The sequence below is a fragment of the Hordeum vulgare genome, chromosome 5H (assembly GCF_904849725.1).
Source record: "Hordeum vulgare subsp. vulgare chromosome 5H, MorexV3_pseudomolecules_assembly, whole genome shotgun sequence".
Taxonomy (NCBI): Eukaryota; Viridiplantae; Streptophyta; class Magnoliopsida; order Poales; family Poaceae; genus Hordeum; species Hordeum vulgare.
The window spans coordinates 510,671,166-510,689,423 of NC_058522.1; the positions used below are offsets into that span (position 1 = coordinate 510,671,166).

The 18,258-nt window shown below is 43.6% G+C and overlaps 1 pseudogene; it reads left to right on the top strand.

The window, feature by feature from the left end:
- Positions 1-16,923, top strand: part of LOC123400048 — a 46,225-nt pseudogene extending 29,302 nt beyond the window's left edge.
- The last annotated feature ends 1,335 nt before the right edge of the window (positions 16,924-18,258 follow it).

Consider the following 18,258-nt stretch of genomic DNA (forward strand, 5'->3'; position numbering starts at 1 on the left):
CTCCCCCTGGCTCGGCCGACCCCTTGGGGATCCCTTGGACCCCAAGGCAAGGTCCCCCTCCCTCCTCCTATATATATAGGGCTTTTAGGGCAGATTTGAGACGACTTTCTCACGGCTGCCCGACCACATACCTCCATAGTTTTTCCTCTAGATCGTGTTTCTGCGGAGCTCGGGCGGAGCCCTGCTGAGACAAGATCATCACCAACCTCCGGAGCGCCGTCACGCTGCCGGAGAACTCTTCTACCTCTCTGTCTCTCTTGCTGGATCAAGAAGGCCGAGATCATCGTCGAGCTGTACGTGTGCTGAACGCGGAGGTGCCGTCCGTTCGGTACTAGTTCGTGGGACTGATCGCGGGATTGTTCACGGGGCGGATCGAGGGACGTGAGGACGTTCCACTACATAAACCGCGTTCTCTAACGCTTCTGCTGTGCGATCTACAAGGGTACGTAGATCACTCATCCCCTCTCGTAGATGGACATCACCATGATAGGTCTTCGTGCGCGTAGGAAATTTTTTTGTTTCCCATGCGACGTTCCCCAACAGTGGCATCATGAGCTAGGTTCATGCGTAGATGTCTTCTCGAGTAGAACACAAAAGGTTTTGTGGGCGGTGATGTGCGTTTTTCTGCCCTCCTTAGTCTTTTCTTGATTCCGCGGTATTGTTGGATTGAAGCGGCTTGGACCGACATTACTCGTACGCTTACGAGAGACTGGTTTCATCGTTACGAGTAACCCCCTTTGCTCAAAGATGATTGGCAAGTGACGGTTTCTCCAACTTTAGTTGAATCGGATTTGACCGAGGAGGTCCTTGGATGAGGTTAAATAGCAACTCATATATCTCCGTTGTGGTGTTTGCGTAAGTAAGATGCGATCCTACTAGATACCCTTGGTCACCACGTAAAACATGCAACAACAAAATAGAGGACGTCTAACTTGTTTTTGCAGGGTATGATTGTGATGTGGTATGGCCAACGATGTGAGTTGATATATTGGATGTATGAGATGATCATGTTGTAATAGAAATATCGACTTGCACGTCGATGGTACGGCAACCGGCAGGAGCCATAGGGTTGTCTTTATACTAACATATGTGCTTGCAGATGCGTTTACTATTTTGCTAGGATGTAGCTTTAGTAGTAATAGCATAAGTAGCACGACAACCCCGATGGCAACACGTTGATGGATGATCATGGTGTGGCGCCAGTGACAAGAAGATCGTGCCGGTGCTTTGGCGATGGAGATCAAGAAGCACGAGATGATGGCCATATCATGTCACTTATGAATTGCATGTGATGTTAATCCTGTTATGCACCTTATTTTGCTTAGAACGACGGTAGCATTATGAGGTGATCTCTCACTAAAATTTCAAGACGAAATTGTGTTCTCCCCGACTGTGCACCGTTGCTACAGTTCGTCGTTTCGAGACACCACGTGATGATCGGGTGTGATAGACTCAACGTTCACATACAACGGGTGCAAAACAGTTGCGCACGCGGAACACTCGGGTTAAGCTTGACGAGCCTAGCATGTGCAGACATGGCCTCGGAACACATGAGACCGAAAGGTCGATCATGAATCATATAGTTGATATGATTAGCATAGGGATGCTTACCACTGAAACTACTCTCGACTCACGTGATGATCGGACTTGGGATAGTGTAAGTGGATCATGAACCACTCAAATGACTAGAGAGATGTACTTTTTGAGTGGGAGTTTAGCATATAATTTGATTAAGTTGAACTCTAATTATCTTGAACATAGTCTAAGTCCACTTTGTATGTATTTGTGTTGTAGATCATGGCTCACGCAAGTGTCATCCTGAATTTTAATACGTTCCTAGAGAAAGCTAAGTTGAAAGATGATGGAAGCAACTTTGTAGACTGGGCTCGTAATCTTAAGCTAATCTTACAAGCTGGAAAGAAGGATTATGTCCTTAATGCTGCGCTAGGAGATGAACCACCCGCTACGGCTGATCAGGATGTTAAGAACGCTTGGTTAGCACGTAAGGAGGACTACTCAATAGTTCAATGTGCAGTCTTGTATGGCTTGGAACCGGGACTTCAACGTCGCTTTGAGCGTCATGGAGCATTTGAGATGTTCCAGGAGTTGAAGTTTATCTTTCAGAAGAACGCCCGGATCGAGAGGTATGAGACCTCCGATAAATTCTATGCTTGCAAGATGGAGGAAAACTCATCTGTCAGTGAACATGTGCTCAAAATGTCTGGGTACTCAAACCGTCTAGCTGAACTGGGGATTGAACTCCCGCAAGAAGCTATCACTGACAGAATCCTTCAATCACTGCCGCCAAGCTATAAAGGCTTTGTGTTGAACTACAACATGCAAGGGATGAACAAGTCTCCCGGCGAGTTGTTTGCGATGCTGAAAGTCGCAGAGTCTGAACTCCGTAAAGAGCATCAAGTGTTGATGGTGAGCAAGACCACTAGTTTCAAGAGAAACGGCAAAGGCAAGAAGGGCAATTCGAAGAAGAGCGGCAAGCCTGTTGCCAATCCACCGAAGAAACCCAAGGCTGGACCTAAGCCTGAAACAGAGTGCTTCTATTGCAAGGGTATGGGTCACTGGAAGCGCAATTGCCCCAAGTATCTGGCAGATAAGAAGGCGGGTAAAGAAAAATCAGGTATATTTGATATACATGTTATTGATGTGTACTTAACCGGCTCTCGTAGTAGTGCCTGGGTATTTGATACCGGTTCTGTTGCTCACATTTGCAACTCGAAGCAGGAACTGCGGAATAGACGAAGGCTGGCGAAAGACGAAGTGACGATGCGCGTAGGAAACGGTTCCAAGGTTGATGCAATCGCCGTCGGCACAGTGTCACTTCAGCTACCATCGGGATTAGTGATGAACTTAAATCATTGTTATTTAGTGCCTGCGTTGAGCATGAACATTATATCTGGATCTTGTTTATTGCGAGACGGTTACTCTTTTAAGTTTGAGAATAATGGTTGTTCTATTTCTATGAGTAACATCTTTTATGGTCATGCACCGAATGTGAGAGGATTGTTCATATTGAATCTTGATAGCGATACGCATATACATAACATTGAGACCAAAAGAGTTAGAGTTAACAATGATAGCGCCATATTTTTATGGCACTGCCATTTAGGTCATATTGGTGTAAAGCGCATGAAGAAACTCCATGCTGATGGACTTTTGGAGTCACTTGACTTTGATTCACTTGACACGTGCGAACCATGCCTCATGGGCAAGATGACTAAGACTCCGTTCTCCGGAACAATGGAGCGTGCAAGTGACTTGTCGGAAATCATACATACCGATGTGTGTGGCCCAATGAGCGTGGAGGCACGCGGCGGATATCGTTATTTCCTCACCTTCACTGACGATTTAAGTAGATATGGTTATGTCTACTTGATGAAGCACAAGTCTGAAACATTTGAAAAGTTCAAGCAATTTCAGAGTGAAGTGGAAAATCATCGTAACAAGAAGATCAAATTCCTACGGTCTGATCGTGGGGGTGAATATCTGAGTTTCGAGTTTGGTGCTCACTTAAGACAATGTGGAATTGTTTCACAGTTGACACCGCCTGGAACACCACAGCGTAATGGTGTGTCCGAACGTCGTAATCGTACTTTGTTAGAGATGGTGCGATCTATGATGTCTCTTACTGATTTGCCGTTATCGTTTTGGGGTTATGCATTAGAAACAGCTGCATTCACTTTAAATAGGGCACCATCAAAATCCGTTGAGACGACACCATACGAACTGTGGTATGGCAAGAGGCCAAAGTTGTCGTTTCTTAAAGTTTGGGGATGTGATGCTTATGTCAAAAAGCTTCAGCCTGAAAAACTGGAACCCAAAGCGGAAAGGTGCGTCTTCATAGGTTACCCAAAAGAGACAGTTGGGTACACCTTCTATCTCAAATCCGAGGGCAAAGTGTTTGTTGCTAAGAACGGAACTTTTCTCGAGAAGGAGTTCCTCTCGAGAGAATTGAGTGGGAGGAAGATAGAACTTGACGAGGTTGTCGAACCTCTCATCCCTCTGCATGGTGGCGCAGGGCAAGGGGAAACCTCTGTCGTTGCAACGCCGGTTGAGGAGGAAGTTAATGATGATGATCATGAAACTCCAGTTCAAGTTTCTGTTGAACCACGCAGGTCGACGAGATCACGCGCTGCTCCAGAGTGGTACGGTAATCCCATCTTATCAATCATGTTTTAGACAACAATGAACCTGCAAATTATGAAGAAGCAATGGTGGGCCCAGATTCCAACAAATGGCTAGAAGCCATGAAATCCGAGATAGGATCCATGTATGAGAACAAAGTGTGGACTTTGGAGATACTGCCTGAGGGCCGCAAGGCTATTCAGAACAAATGGATCTTTAAGAAGAAGACGGACGCTGACGGTAATGTGACCGCTTATAAAGCTCGACTTGTGGCAAAGGGTTTTTCACAAGTTCCAGGAATTGACTACGATGAGACTTTCTCTCCCGTAGCGATGCTTAAGTCCGTCAGAATCATGTTAGCAATAGCTGCATTTTTCGATTATGAAATCTGGCAGATGGATATCAAAACGGCGTTCCTTAACGGTTTCCTTAAGGAAGAGTTGTATATGATGCAACCCGAAGGTTTTGTCGATCCTAAAAATGCTGACAAGGTGTGCAAGCTCTAGCGATCCATTTATGGACTGGTGCAAGCATCTCGGAGTTGGAACAAACGCTTTGATGAGGTGATCAAAGCATTTGGGTTTATACAAGTGGTTGGAGAATCTTGTATTTGCAAGAAAGTGAGTGGGAGCTCTGTGGCGTTTCTAATATTATATGTGGATGACATATTACTGATTGGAAACAACGTAGAGCTTTTGGAGAGCATAAAAGGTTACTTGAATAAAAGTTTCTCTATGAAGGACCTAGGAGAAGCTGCTTACATTCTAGGCATTAAGATCTATAGGGATAGATCAAAACGCCTGATAGGACTTTCACAAAGCACATACCTTGATAAAGTTTTGAAGAGATTCAAAATGGAACAGTCCAAGAAAGGGTTCTTGCCAGTGTTACAAGGTACGAGATTGAGTAAGACTCAGTGCCCAGCAACTGATGAAGATAGAGAGCATATGCGCTCCGTCCCCTATGCTTCAGCCATAGGTTCTATCATGTATGCGATGCTGTGCACTAGACCGGATGTTAGCCTGGCCATAAGTATGGCAGGCAGGTTCCAGAGTAATCCACGAGTGGATCACTGGACAGCGGTCAAGAATATCCTAAAGTACCTGAAAAGGACTAAGGAGATGTTTCTCGTGTATGGAGGTGACGAAGAGCTCGCCGTAAAGGGTTACGTTGATGCAAGCTTTGACACAGATCCGGACGACTCTAAGTCAAAAACCGGATACGTATTTATTCTTAATGGGGGTGCAGTAAGCTGGTGCAGTTCCAAGCAAAGCGTCGTAGCAGATTCTACATGTGAAGCGGAGTACATGGCTGCCTCGGAGGCAGCTAAGGAGGGTGTCTGGATGAAGCAGTTCATGACGGATCTTGGAGTGGTGCCAAGTGCACTGGATCCAATAACCTTGTTCTGTGACAACACAGGTGTCATTGCCCTGGCAAAGGAACCAAGGTTTCAGAAGAAGACCAGACACATCAAACGACGCTTCAACCTCATCCGCGACTACGTCGAGGAGGAGGACGTAAATATATGCAAGGTGCACACGGATCTGAATGTAGCAGACCCGCTGACTAAACCTCTTCCACGGCCAAAACATGATCGACACCAGAACTGTATGGGTGTTAGATTTATTACAATGTAATTCACATGGTGATGTGAGGGCTAGATTATTGACTCTAGTGCAAGTGGGAGACTGTTGGAATTATGCCCTAGAGGCAATAATAAATGTATAGTTATTATTATAATTCCTGTATCAAGATAATAGTTTATTATCCATGCTATAATTGTATTGAATGAAGACTCATTTACATGTGTGGATACATAGACAAAACACCGTCCCTAGCATGCCTCTAGTTGGCTAGCCAGTTGATCAATGATAGTCAGTGTCTTCTGATTATGAACAAGGTGTTGTTGCTTGATAACTGGATCACGTCATTGGGAGAATCACGTGATGGACTAGACCCAAACTGATAGACATAGCATGTTGATCGTGTCATTTTGTTGCTACTGTTTTCTGCGTGTCAAGTATTTATTCCTATGACCATGAGATCATATAACTCACTGACACCGGAGGAATGCTTTGTGTGTATCAAACGTCGCAACGTAACTGGGTGACTATAAAGATGCTCTACAGGTATCTCCAAAGGTGTTAGTTGAGTTAGTATGGATCAAGACTGGGATTTGTCACTCCGTGTGACGGAGAGGTATCTCGGGGCCCACTCGGTAATACAACATCACACATAAGCCTTGCAAGCAATGTAACTTAGTGTAAGTTGCGGGATCTTGTATTACGGAACGAGTAAAGAGACTTGCCGGTAAACGAGGTTGAAATAGGTATACGGATACTGACGATCGAATCTCGGGCAAGTAACATACCGAAGGACAAAGGGAATGACATACGGGATTATACGAATCCTTGGCACTGAGGTTCAAACGATAAGATCTTCGTAGAATATGTAGGATCCAATATGGGCATCCAGGTCCCGCTGTTGGATATTGACCGAGGAGTCTCTCGGGTCATGTCTACATAGTTCTCGAACCCGCAGGGTCTGCACACTTAAGGTTCGACGTTGTTTTATGCGTATTTGAGTTATATGGTTGGTTACCGAATGTTGTTCGAAGTCCTGGATGAGGTCACGGACGTCACGAGGGTTTCCGGAATAGTCCGGAAACGAAGATTGATATATAGGATGACCTCATTTGATTACCGGAAGGTTTTCGGAGTTACCGGGAATGTACTGGGAATAACGAATGGGTTCCGGGAGTTCACCGGAGGGGGGCAACCCACTCCGGGGAAGCCCATAGGCATTTGGGGGGGGGGTCACACCAGCCCTTAGTGGGCTGGTGGGACAGCCACCAATCCCCTATACGCCAAGAGAGAAAAAATCAAAGGAAAGAAAAAAAAAGGAAGAAGTGGGAAGGGGGAAGGACTCCCTCCCACCAAACCAAGTAGGACTCGGTTTGGGGGTGGAGAGTCCTCCCCCCTGGCTCGGCCGACCCCTTGGGGATCCCTTGGACCCCAAGGCAAGGTCCCCCTCCCTCCTCCTATATATATGGGGCTTTTAGGGCAGATTTGAGACGACTTTCTCACGGCTGCCCGACCACATACCTCCATAGTTTTTCCTCTAGATCGTGTTTCTGCGGAGCTCGGGCGGAGCCCTGCTGAGACAAGATCATCACCAACCTCCGGAGCGCCGTCACGCTGCCGGAGAACTCTTCTACCTCTCCGTCTCTCTTGCTGGATCAAGAAGGCCGAGATCATCGTCGAGCTGTACGTGTGCTGAACGCGGAGGTGCCGTCCGTTCGGTACTAGATCGTGGGACTGATCGCGGGATTGTTCGCGGGGCGGATCGAGGGACGTGAGGACGTTCCACTACATCAACCGCGTTCTCTAACGCTTCTGCTGTGCGATCTACAAGGGTACGTAGATCACTCATCCCCTCTCGTAGATGGACATCACCATGATAGGTCTTCGTGCGCGTAGGAAATTTTTTTGTTTCCCATGCGACGTTCCCCAACATATTCTAATACACCCGTATTAGTTTTACAAGTGTATTTTACTGGTCATGTATGATTTTCAATAGGAAATAAAAACGACGGATTATGGTCTGTATATTTTACACGTGTAACAGGGTTGAAAACGACAATCCAATCGCTGTCGAGGAAACACAACATCATCTACGACAATCCAAGTTCATGTATCTTAAGAGGGTTGAACATCTAATCTGATCTGTATTATTTACAAACATGGCCTAAGCGGCCTGCAAGATACAAGTGTAAAATAAACACCTATTTATTTAATTACAACCATTCCAAACACGGCCTAAGGCCTTCTTTGGTTAGGATACAATCCACATGGATCACAGCCCGATCAACGTGGTCAATTTGTTTCTATGCAGAAGATCTGTATTATTTACAAGTGTATTATCTACGGGCCCATTATCTACAGAGCTAGTACTACACGCGAGGAACGTCTTCTGACTGCTCCTTTTCTGCCCCTTAGTCGCTGCAGAATTGCCTGTGATGCGTGGAACATGGGCTGGAACAGATCCACACGAGGAACGTCTTCTGACTGCTTGTTTTCTGCCCCTTAGTCGTTGCGGCTGCGCCTCTCCATTGGCCCCTCCATTGCTGCTCCTGGGTCAACCAAACGAGAGCTTAAAGGGAGATTAGTTCCTTTAATCATAATCACTAGTGGGGACAGGGCCTATAGTCCCGGCCCGTAAGGGGCTTTAGTCCCGGTTCACCATCCGGGACCAAAGAGGCGGGACTAAAGGCCTAACCTTTAGTCCCGGCCCTGTTCCAAGCCGGGACCAAAGGTGCTCCACGTGGGTGCCTCGGAGGGAGTACCTTTAGTCCCGGTTCAACTTACGAACCGGGAATAAAGGATCCGTCTGTTTATTTTGTTTGTTTGACCCGAAAAGGTAGATTTTTTTTTCAAATTTTTTTGAATATTTTTATGTTTTATTCCAATTTACAAATCTTTGAATTATTTGACAATTTAATCTCTAATCACCCATCCTCACTGCTCTAGCGTGGATCACTCATTTCAAATCGTCTAACTTCCCGGCCGATCACCCATCCTTTCACTGCTTCAGCCCGAGCACGCTTAACTTTCTGGTTCTATCGCCCCTAGTTGCCAAGTGTGCACTTGTTGTTTTCCTGACAATAGTAAGCTATCAATTCTAAACAACTTGGGTCTTGATGTCATGTCACATGATTTATTTTTTTGAATTACAAACAATTATTAAAATAAACTTAATTGGTAACAATAATAGTCAATTTCAATGAAAACAACCTAATATTTTTAAATAAAATTATTTTTCTTTTTTTTTGGAAAAAAGTTCTTTTTGAAATAACTTTTTTTCCATTTGGAATTTTGAGCATGTGGGAAAACTTCATCGGGCAAGCTCGGGTGAAATCGAGTACCAATTTTTCTAGTTTTTTTTGATATATTAAATTTTTTTTGGACGTCGTATGCAAAAGTTATGGCCGTTTATTTTTTTTTCTTTTTTTTGCAAAAATGGTCAAAATTCATATCTCAAAATTTCTATACCGACTAGACACTAAAACCTACCAACATCTCAAAGGATTTTATTTTTTAAAGATTTTATCATTTTTGTTTATTATTTTAAGATTTTATCATTTTTGTTTATTTTCTACAAAACTCAAAGTAACAAGGTTTCAGACGAAAACCCATCTGCTACAAAGGCATTTTTTTTAAATTAATTGAACTGTAGATTTTTTTGTGTATTAAATATGCACCATACTACAACATGTTAAAATCTACAGAAAGAACTAACTAAAAATAATAAAAAATAACAATTAAATGACTAAAACAACTATATAAGCAAAATAATATTTCTTTAATTAAAATCCTAATTTAAATTATTTTAAAAATAACCAAATAAATCTTACTCTGACAACAATCTAACACATGAGTGGGAGCAAAAAGAATTAAATTAAAAACAATTTGTAAACTCAAGTTATTCAAAAACTGGGTTTGAAGCAAATTTAAACAAATTCAAATTTAAACCATTCAAATTTGAAAACTAATGGCACAAACAGAAACTAGACAAAATTTTGAATCTAATGCAAAAAGAATCAATCAAAAACATCAAATATCCTAAAAGATATAAGCAATTTAAAACAGAAACTACAAACAAGAATTTAAAAACAGAAAAAAAATTGTGAACACCTTTAGTCCCGGTTCGTGTCACGAACCGGGACTAAAGGTCTACCCTTTAGTCCCGGTTCAAGACACGAACCGGGACTGAAGCCTCCAAACCCTTTAGTCCCGGTTCGAGAGACGAACCGGGACTAAAGGTCCCATTTGAACCGGGACTAATGCCCGACCGGGGCCTTTGCCGGTCGAACCAGGACTAATGTGTTTTTCGAGCTGGGACGAAAGCCCTTATTTCTACTAGTGAATGTAGAATAGAACCATGAATGGTGACAAGAAGGGATCAATCACCTGGTGCACTGCGTCACTGATAAATAGATAAACTCGCAGATAAACACATAGATACGTAGTAGTAGCGGGCACAACATTACGATTAGATGTGCACAACATAGATAAACACATCACATAAACTAACGAATAGTACGTAGTAGTAGCGGACACAACATTACGATTACAATAAACTGATACGATAGTGTTTAACCTTACAGATACGATAGATAAGAAACTATGATAAACCCGACATGGAGACGCGCGTCTTCACTCCTCGGGCGCCCTCACTCCTCATCGTCGTCGGCCGGCAGGTTGTAGGGGAGGGTGTGCATGGCGTGCTCGTTGGGCCATATGCTATCGAGGTCGGTGAAGATGTTGTACGTGGTGAAGCAGATGAACTCGCACCCCCCCCCCAAACAAGACATGGCCGAGGGAGGTGATACGCTTCGTAGGGGTTGCGGAAGTGCATGATCATGCCAGTTCCTCCCATGCGAGACTCGTCGATGGTGAACATATGGGGAGTTCCCACAGGGAGGTGGCGATACAGGGCGCGAAGGAAGAGCCCCGCGAACTCCCGTCCACCCCACCAGCGGGACATGGCCCAGACCCGGAGCTGGTTCTCCACGACGACCCCAGCGGGGTACATCCTTTCCGGCACGGTGCCGGGCGCTTGGAACGTCGGGCCGTGGAACTCCATGCCGGTTGCCTTGCGGGCTTGCGGTTGCTTGGATGTGATGCGAGGGGCTGGGGAGAAGGAGGAAGATGAAGGTTAGATGTGCACGAGAGGAGGGTTAAATAGCAGGCTTTGGGTTGCGTCGCTTCGTCGATTCAGTGGCCGCAATTAATGGATGCCGCCCAATTGCGTTTGCCTATTGGATCAAAGGGCGCGTCGTCGATTCACACACTGCGCGAGCACGCCCCCGCCCTTCAGACTTTCTTCGATGCACCGCGTCGAGCACGCCCCTCATATTCAGAGCCCATTCAGACTGCGGTCCTCGATGCACTGCTAATGGCTCTGATGCGACACGTGCATGCATGCAAAAACACGGACGCGTGTCATGCAACAAAGAAGCACACGAAGTCAGAGGCGCATACGCCAGATCCATGCACCGCATCATTTCCAATCGTCGGATCTTCACCGAACTGACTAGATCCAACGGACAGGCCCTCGATCGGGCCCTCGATCCAAACCCCCGCTCGCCAGCCAATCAGCACACGCGGATCGACGTCAGATCCAACCGCTCACTCAGCAATGATCGACGGCTATAAACATGGCGGGGTTTCGGATGGGGTTTCCGGGGTTATGGGGTTTTCGGGGTTTAGGGTTGCAGTGAGCTAGGCTTGAGCACAAAAAATTCAAAAAAATTCAAAAAAATATGAAACTTTCGCTCACTGTCTACTCATGCAACTACGTTTCTATAAAAAAATTGATTTTTGTTATATCCACGTTTCAGTGAAAAAGATTCACACAATTCACGTAATTGATGGAATGAGCTAGGGCAGAGCATAAGTAATTCAAAAAAATCAAAAAATACAAAACCAGCGCACATTGTGTACTTATTCAAATGAATTGCTGTAAAAAAAGCAAATTTGTTATATGCACAGTTTAAAACCAAAATTCACACGTTCACGATGTCGACGAAATGAGCTAGGGTTGAACAAAATTAATTCAAAAAAAATCAAAAAAATATAAAACCAGCGCACATTGTCATTTTACATCACATACTTAGCAAACAAAGATATAAACTTTCATTTTGAGTCGGTCAACGTTTTTGTAAAAGAGTTGACAATTCTTCAAATGAGCACAAATAATTCAAAAAAATCAAAAAAATCAAAACTTGTGACCATAGTCGTATTATGTTGCATAGCAATCAAAAAAATATATAAACATGGTTTATATACAATTGCAGGAAAATGCCTTCAAGAAGATGGGATTTTGTTACAATGTACAATGTACTATGGCGGGGTTTCGGATGGGGTTTCCGGGGTTAAGGGTTGCAGTGAGCTAGAGTTGAGCATAAAAAATTCAAAAAAATATGAAACTTTCTCTCACTGTCTACTGATGCAACTACGTTGCTATAAAAAATTGATTCTTGTTATATCTATGTTTCAATGAAAAAGATTCACACAATTCACGGTATTGATGGAATGAGCTAGGGTAGAGCATAAGTAATTCAAAAAAATTAAAAAAATACAAACCAGCGCACATTGTCTACTTATTCAACTGAATTGCTATAAAAAAATGCAAACTTGTTATATGCACAGTTTAAAACCAAAATTCACACGTTCACGATATCAATGAAATGAGCTAGGGTTGAACATAAATAATTCAAAAAAATCTAAAAAATATAAAACCAGCACACATTGTCATTTTACATCACATACTTATCAAAACCAAAAATATAAACTTTGATTTTGAGTCGGTCACACATTTTTCAAAAAACATAAATATAAATGACAATTTTTCAAATGAGCACAAATAATTCAAAAAAAATCAAAAAAAAAGAAAATTTTATGCCATAGTCATATTATGTTGCATAGAAACCAAAAATATATATAAACATGGTTTATATACAATTGCAGGAAAATGTCTTTAAGAAGATGGCGTTTACCCTACCTTATGAGATCGTTTGTCACACATTTTTCATGACTATGAGTCTAACTTAACAAAAGAGCTCAGAATGATGACATAACAACTATATTTGAGTTGCTCTGGTAGCATTGAAACATCATACCCGAGTCAAAAGTTCAACTTAGTCCAAATTTGAATTTAAACCAAAATTTTTATTTTTCATCAAATTTGAAATTCAATTTGAAAACAATAATAATCAAACAAGTTTTGATGGAAACATGTGGGTACATAGTGCCCAACAAATTTTATTACATGCCATAAATTTCAAATGATCAACAGTTCTATCTCTTCCGACCACGCCGTGTACCCTTCTTCGCCTTAGCATTTCTTTTTTTTTTGTACTGCACACACAAGTTCACTGATCATCTTGGTTTTCTTCACTGGACTCGATGCTATCACCTCATGAAACTCGATAGCAGATTCAGTTTGATCAGCTTCAGTTTCGACAGTGTGCATAGCTTCAGTTTCGACAGTGTGCACAGCTTCAGTTTCAGTTTCGACAGTGTGCACAACTTCAGTTTCGACAGTGTGCACAGCTTCAGTTTCGACAGTTTCGACAGTGTGCACAGCTTCAGTTTCGACAGTGTGCACAACTTCAATTTCTTCACTTGGAGCACCAAACTGTTCCATCCACTGACTTGTTTTCCTTCTGCTGCCACTCACTCTTGCTCTTTTTATTGGCCAAGACTGTTCAACAACAATAGGCTAACTTGGAAGCTTCCTCCTGAAAACAACAAAGCATGCCACATATTTATAATTTAAACAAAACCAAAATATGAACAAACACAAATAAACAAGCACATACTTTTTCGGATTAGGAGGAGAGAAAATGCATAGTCTGGATCCCTCTCTGTGCCCAAGTATTTGGCACCTCTTGCATCTGTTTTTGTTACCCTTTTGAGCCCTTTTTGGCTTTGCATCTTTCTTGTCCTTCTTGCCCTTCTTACTACTCCCACCTTTTTCAAACCATGCTTTGAATCTACTCTGTTTAGGTCTGCCTTTCTTTTTGTTAGAGGAGGACACATGGAATATTCAAGCGGCACTTCTGGCCACTGTTCCTGATCTGTAAGAGGTGGAATTGGAGTTGCATATGCAGCTCTGAATTTTGCTACCAAATAATACTCATGCAGATATGGATGCATATTTATGTTTGGTTGACCGGCTAAGAATAGAATGGCATGATCACATGGTTTACCAGTGGCCTGCCATTCGAGGCAACTGCAATCATGCAATTCAGTGTTAAGAACATGCCTCCTTCCAGTCTTGTTATCTCTAACTTCAGCACCCCACAGTGATGATTTTTCAACAAACAAATGTGTAAGACATCTGCTTCTGTTGACCACCTGTTGCACCACTGTTGGAAGTTTATCACCTTGCAGACAATCAGCAATCTTTTTTCTCAATTCCCACAGCCGCATGAGCATGATCCTAATTTGATCAACCATGTCATGCACAGGCAAATCTTTTAGCTGCTTCACCTTGTTGTTGAAACTTTCTGCCAAATTGTTGTTGATATGGTCACACTTGATGGCAGTGTTGAATCCTGACCTGTACCATAATAAAGAATTGTAGGTGTTCAACCATCTACCAAACTCCTCACATGTTGTCATTACCTTACTAAGATGATATGAATGTATCTGTTTAGTGTAAGATCTTGTTGCTGGCCACATTCTCCCAAATTCATCCCCTCTGAATTTTTTGATCAAATTCATCCACAAATGGCTGAAGCACTCCCTTTGCTCAGCATGTGGGAACACATTTTAACTGCATTTTCCAGACCTTTGCATGCATCTGTGTGTATTGTCAAAGGTGACACTGGCCCTAAGCATCTTTTCAACTGCATCACGAACCATGTCCATGAAGCCTCTGTCTCTGACTGAAACAAGCCAATAGCAACTCGAAACATCCAGTTATGTCCATCTAGAGCATTACATGCTACCAACTGACCATTCCACTTGCCTGTCAAAAATGATGAGCCTATGCTCAAGTATGGACGACATCCTGCTTTGAAGCCATCGATGCAAGGCTTTAAAGCCATAAAGAATTTGGAGAAATAAACCTTGCCATCCTCCGATACCTCAGTATCTATCTCGACAACACTGCCAGGTGACCTTTTCTCCACCTCTGCTTTGAAATTGAAAAGCAGCCTAAATGTGTTTGCCCAATCACCATACAAATTCTTCATTTCCCTTTGTTTAGCCTTCCACACTGTGGTATAATGCAGTTTAATGGGGTACAACTTTTCCAAGTCTACTTGGAGACTTTTTTGCAGTAGTGTTGGGTGTTTTGGCCAAAATTGGAGTTATCTTTTCTGCAACCCAAATCTGTGATGTCATGCTTGATTTTTTCTGTGAACTTGTGAGACAAGTATGTTTATTAGGGATTTGGTTAACCCTGACAGTACTTCCATCAGGCTGCAGTCTAGCAGATATGTACCACTTGCAAGCCCTCCTACCACTACCATCAAAACCTCTACACTTAGCATAAAACTTCTTTCCATCAGTCCAAACTGTCTTGGCATCAAAGTGATGTCTGACTGCATAAGTCTTGAAAGACAACCTGAACTCATCCATGTTTGGCCACAACTTCCCCACTCGAATGACAGGGTTTTCCTTGTCATACACATGCACCAGCTCTTCATCATGTGCATCATCTACATCATCTCCAGCATCTTTCATCAACTGTTCATCTACATCACTTAATTCTCTGTCATCATTATCACTTGTATTAGCTTCATCCCTCTCCTCCTCATCTCTGTCATCGACTGGAATGCCAAATAGTTTGGCCATCTCAGTGTTAGCAATTGGTGCAATGACCAAATCAGTAAGCTCCTCCAACTCAACTGCATTCCAATCAACAACATTAACATTTCCCTCTTCTGCATGTGCATTAGCCCCATCGGCTATTACTGTTAGATCCGTAATAATGGGAACGATATGCCTCTGCGAAGCCCAATCATCGTCTGCCTTCTGCATAGCCAAGTGTGATGGCACATAACCTACCTTCGAGTCAATATTCAGATCATAGAGCTCAGCAAAAAATTCAGCCCTGAGGCTTGCCCAGCCCTCTTTCCTATCGATTTCATCAACAATATCTTCACCATCTTCAATTCTGACATACTCTCCTTTGAAATCATCATACCGCAATAGTGAAACCTCTTGCTCTGGACCCCAAAGCATAGTTTCCCCAATTTTCTCCACCAATTTCCTCACTGCCTTCTCTTCCATCGACTATAGCTCATTGGTTTCAATTTCTGCACAATCAACCTCCCATTTCACAATTGTGTCTCTCTGGATGTTCTGAATGCTACCATCAACTAATTTTGCCGTCGATGGAAAGAAATTGATTGCAAATTCAAAGGTTTCAGTAGCATCCGCTCTGTTATAGGCGGGCGGGCAGCGTGAGACACAGCAAAGATTGCCTTCAATCGCACTCACAAATGGGCGGAAGGGAGGCGCATTACCTGTTCAAAGCTGAATCTGGCGGCTCCTTCTCGACCTCACCATGGGCTCCTCTCACCGCGCCGCCCCCTCTCACCTTCTATCGATTTCACCAAGCAAAACAGAGAGCTCAGATCTACAAGGCGGAGGGGATTGGGACTAGAGTATCGAATTCACTCACCACCATGGCCGCCGCCGCCGCCGAAAGGGGGCTCCTCCGCTGCCGAGAAAGAGGGCTCCTCCACCGTAGCCGCCGCCGGAGCTGAAGATGTCGGGCAGTTTCGGACAGTTCTAGTCGGGCAGTTTCACGAGATGCAGTGCTAATTAATTTGGGCCCAAATTAGGTAAGACATGACTTAATGTAAATTGGACTAGTTGACTAAGGTTTTATCGCATGTGTGGCTGTGAGCTATTTTCTCCCTTCAAACCGTCGCACGAGATCTATTTCATCGAAAGATGTCGCACTGCTTCCAATTCCCAGGAAAGACGTCGCAGAGGAGCTATTAGCCCGGTGCTAGCTCCAGTTACTCTTAGTACCGCTGTTGCGGTTTGTGTTATTACTCCTGCCGTGTTGCTAAGCACAAATATGGAGGTTATTTATAAACTTTGTATTCTTGCACCACCATTATGTGCTAGGATAGGGGTATTCCCAGGAATGGTACGGCTACTAAGGATGTACGTGTTCTTAGTGGTTATTGCCCTTTGGCCCATCATAATCATCTTTGGTTGGGCCGTGTTGGCAAGGATCCGCCGCCACCGCTAAATCATAAGCGTGAGCTTGTCCACAACTGGTATTTATGGAAGTGTATTTGATTTGTACTCTGCTGGCTTGTAAGCTTTCTTTCCGTAAGACTGATTGAATGAATATATCTAAGCAACGATCATTTTTACAATATTTTCTTATACACATGAGTCCATGTGGTCTTGTAAAACTGATTGAATACATGCAAGACATAATCATTGCCAAAAATGCAGAGAAGTTCTGCATTATTTCTCTCATGTCCCCGAAACGGAGACACGAGCTTTGCTGCTTCTCAGGCTGGTCATAATAGTGAGCAATTTAGCCTACTAACATGCAAATGTTACTAGCCCGTGTTACTGGTTTCATAGTGGACAATGTCATATATGTGATAATATAGAAAACTTCATTAATTGATTACATTGTAGCATCGTTTTTTATGGAAAGCACTATGTGATGGTATCCTCTTTACTAGTCACGTCATATTTTTGGCCTATGTGACATGCATGTTACTACTTATATTACTTCCACTATATATAGTCCCAGGTGTGGATCATTGTCATATGATCAAGAAGGGAAAATTTTAACTACGCAAGGTTGAATGTCATATGTCCACTTAGACCTGACCAATAACTTGTTTTCGCGCATACGCAATGCTTGTGTATCTTTCATTGATAGAAGAAGTTGAAATGATCACAAAAGGGGGGTACATCGCATGTCACAACCGCAAGAAGGCGTAAATCTGGTGTCTGGAGCAGAGAGGAATTGGGATACAGGTCTCAAATCGAACCTACATCACAACGCGAAACTACACTAGCAAGAACAACCTAAACATAAGCGATATACAAAATCTCGAAATCCATTGCCGGGCACTCCACGGCAATCAAGACGATGCCTTCATGAAGGGAAATGATGTCATCACGTCGTTGTCGTCGGATCAAGGAACCGGACCTGGGGTTCACCCCCGTACTCAAACAGGGTCACAAAGAAAGATCGTGGCAGTGCCTCTAGGAAGGGGCCGACACCCGCATGTATCGCCGCTGCTAGCATCAGCATGCCGAGCAGGGATTTCATGATGGCCTATGTCTGAACAATCAGAAAGCGGCTTGTGGCAGGATCTAAAGACGGGGAACATGTCACAAGTTGAGGCCTCCATTGCCGAAATGGAAGCTAGACCCTTCGCGGAGGGGTGACAATGGGCATCGCCGGGACACGCGAGCATTGGACGTAGGGAAGGAGTGACAATGGTAGGGATGGCGATCGTGGTTTGGGAGGCGACGGTGTGGCGTAGAGAGCAAGCACACATGATGCGATGGCGCGGCGTCGTGATCCTCGAATGTTTAGCAGTTTCTGCTCAGT